Source organism: Sinocyclocheilus grahami, unplaced genomic scaffold (assembly GCF_001515645.1).
Source record: "Sinocyclocheilus grahami isolate Dianchi unplaced genomic scaffold, SAMN03320097.WGS_v1.1 scaffold712.1, whole genome shotgun sequence".
In the NCBI taxonomy this organism is placed as follows: Eukaryota; Metazoa; Chordata; class Actinopteri; order Cypriniformes; family Cyprinidae; genus Sinocyclocheilus; species Sinocyclocheilus grahami.
In genome coordinates, this window is record NW_015505891.1 from 864,901 (window position 1) to 868,889 (window position 3,989).

The following is a 3,989-nucleotide window of genomic DNA, read 5'->3' on the forward strand; positions in this document are numbered from 1 at the left end:
TATTGTAAAAGACATGAGACAAATTAATTGGTTACGGTTCATTGACTTTTTTGCTTTTCTTTTGAGGTTAATGGTATTTTTGTATAAAAGTTAATGGGTAACACTTTACAATAAGGTTCCATAAGGTAAATGTTAGTTAATGTATAAACTAACATGAACAAACAATGAACAATACCTTTGTTACAGTACTTATTCATCTTTATTAATGTTAATGAAAATATAGTTGTTTATTGTTAGTTCATGTTAATTCACAGTGTGTTAACTAATGTTAACAAGCACAACTTTTGATTTTAATAATGCATTATTAAATGTTTAAATTAAAATTAACATTAATAAATGCTGTAAAAGTACTGTTCATGCTTAGCTCATTTAAACTAAAGTAGTTAACTAATGAACCTTATTGTAAAGTGTTACCAGTTCATGGTATATGTTTTTTGAAAAGTGTTGATATTGGTTTCATGTAGTGATCCAATAAAGTGATTTAGCCGGTGCGGAGTCTGTGGACTGCATAATGTAGTGCAAAACATTTTCCTCAGACACAATTTACAATTAATCTCTAATAATACTCTGCTCATAAAGCATAAAATGTTGGATTAAACGGATTAAACACAGCATCTACCAAAGTATATACTTTATTCCAGGCCAATTTTAAAGTAATATGTAAAGAGATATAATGTAACAGAACTTAAGGTTCTGAGGTACATGCACATACACTGATTTAAAAAAAATTAAAGAGAGCATAATAAATGGATATAAATTCATTCTGGGTGCATTTAAAATAAATCTAAATACCAATCCATTAACTTGTGTGATTAGTACTACCACTACAAAAAAATAAAAATGAAAGTAAACAGTTACTATATATTCTGAACAGTTGCACACTAAGCAAGCATAAAATCATGTTTAAGTGACATACACATTTTAGTCAATGTTCTATAAACGTGCAATACCATCACTGTACCCACAATTCATAAAACACTTTGTTGCAATGCTCTCTCCAACACGGTTTTACCCCACTAGAGTCTGCCATCAATACTATGTTTGCAAAAATAGAGATTTTTCTTAGCTTGTCTTTTTGTTTTCCACACCACTTATTTTCTCTATAACCTCTAACTTTCATTACAATGGCATAGCTTGCTGCTTTTGACCATAGATTTGACCATACCATTTTTGTTTGGTACCGAGGCTACGGAGTTATAAATCTTAGCAGTATATTCACCCCAACAGACCACAGAATATTATACTGATAAAACTTCACCTTAAAAAAAAAAATCAGTACAACACACATTTAGTGTAAGGGCCAATTATTGAGCTATAATCATGTAGTGTAAAAGTAACCATATTGTAAACAAGAGGTAATATTCATATTACTTAATTACTACTGAATGCAAAGCATCTGCAGCAAATTTGTAATGGGCAAGTCCCTGTAGTGTTCTACTCTAGTGAAATAATGTAAACCTAGGTAACCTGCCTACTGTGTCTTCAGTACTGACATCAGGAACCAGCATAAGAGGACCTGTCAAATCTGGCTTCATTAGAGATCTCCTCACAAATCAATTAGACCTTTTCTCATTAGCTTATGTCTTCTTACGTGTACATAAAAGTATGATACGTTATTTTTTGTCGTCCATTAAAAGAATCCTTACTAAAAGTCTTTGGAAGCCTCAAAGAAATCCTGACAGAAACGATAACTGATTGTTTCCATAGAAGTCTACTCTATTATTCATATCCACAGTTACCAAATTCAAATCCAAGCTAACAGCTAATCTACAGCACTAACCCTCAAGACATGCTCATCTACCCATCTAAACGTATCAGAACCTTCCTTTTCCTGCCCGATATCCATCTCGGCACCAAACATCAACATAACTGGCTCAGACTCTACTGGAGCTCATATCAGAGATGTCTGTCTATTGATCAAAGTGCCCCTGATATTTTAGTCCCTTGATTTTGGATGAAAAAAAAAAAAACAATCACAAGAGATTTGCACTAAAATATGCAAGTAAGCAACAACATATCAACTGAGATACTAAAATCGTAAGATAAAAATAGATATCGGTAACAAAACCAAAATGATCCCCCCTCAGATTGATTATGATGCAGCAGAAATGATAGCGTCCATCTAGTTAGTGTTCTTTGTGAATCAGTTACTGTAATCATGTACTGTAAGGCAGCTCTTAGAATAGTTGTTCTGTACACATCTGTTAAAATGAGAGCAAAAACAGATCCGATTTGTTCTTTGAAATCACACATGAATGCCATAAACCTCAAGAAACAAAATCAGGCTTAAATAAAACTAACACACAAAGAGACTAGGGTTCTTTAAAGAGAAAAGAAAAAAAAATCAAACCCTAATTCCCAACATAATTTTTTTATAAAACCTTTGAAAGAAATATACTTTGATTAATGAAGCGAGAAAGTAAAAGCAGGCGTCAAATTTGATCTATGATCTCTAGTGTAAAAACGACAGGAACATGTTTCAATTTTTTTGTCTGAAGGCACTTGATTATACAGTTTCTAGTGTGATATGCTGGCACAGCCAAGCAGCAGTATTTATTCAACCAAAGCCACACAATTGAAACCCTTACGATTTAGACCTTTCAATCACAATCCTATCGGAAAACACGTACAGACGACCTCCTCATCGCGTTTTGGTTTCTCAGGCTCATTACTGTGAGGAAAAAATAGTCAATTGTAGGCGAGCTGAGATCAAGGATGCTCTGAGATGGGATCTGCAGTCACAGGAGGTTGCGGTAGGTTGATTTAGGGGTTCGTCTGTCTTTATTTCTCTCTCTTGGGGAACACCTGAGCCCTCTCGGCCCTGTTCGCCCAGCGAGGCGTTTTCATGAGGGGAGAAATGACACTTTGCGCACACAACTTCACATTTGCATACTTGCACGCTGATGGGCTGCCAGTACAGCCGTGAAAGAGATTTGGGTACTTGTGAATACTTGTCTGTTCATGGGCCAGCCTTGAGGATGCAGACATGAAAAAGACATACGGAAAACAAAAAGAAGCACAAAAGGACCAAAGGTTAAAATACCTCAGCTTTTAAAACCAATTCGGCCAAACGTAGTGAATGGAAGATAAAGAAAAACAAAAAAACAATCAAGCCTAGAATAAAAACAGTGAACCACCCCTTTTAATTCAAATGAATGCTGAACTTTATATCCATTAAAGAATCTTGGGAAAAAATATCTGCAATAAGCAGCACAACTATTTTCAAAACAAATAATAATCAGAAATGTTTGAGCACCAAATCAGCATTTTAGAATGATTTCTGAAGGATCATGTGACGCTGAAGACTGGAGTAATGCCCGCTGAACACTTTAAAAATACACAAACAGAAGACTTTATTTTTTTTAATTTATATGACTGTTTTTTTTTTTTACTGTTTTTGATCAAATAAATGAAACTCTGGTGAGTATAAAAAAAAAAAAAAAAATGAATAAAAGAAAGAATTTAAAATCTCAAAACATCCCAAACATTTGAAAATTGTTATACTGTGTATATAAATATACTTGTTCATGTTTTTATTTAACATATTTGACAAACAAACAAATAAATAATATTAGAAAAAATGATTTAACCACCACACAAAAGATGTCTACACAAAGCAAAATATACTGTGGCATTAGGTGAACAAACCTTTCATTATTAATTTTTGACCACAATCCAAACTCAAAACAAGCTAAGAATAGCTCAGATGACTAGGGGAAAAAAGGTTAGCAAAAAGAGCATAACATCTTTTCTTATGAAGTAAATGTTTCTAGAATCTCAATACACAGAGAATCACAATATTATGAAGAGAATGATAGAGTGAAGAGCTGTGATTTAAAAGAGTGGAGACTGTACATAAGCTAAAACATAAATATGTTTTGATTTGTTAAAAGTACATTTCAATTTGTGTTATTCCAAAGTAAAAAAAAAACATTGTTTTGAGTAAAAGAAAAATTCATCCGCTAATTTTGTAGCCATTGCCTCTTAAC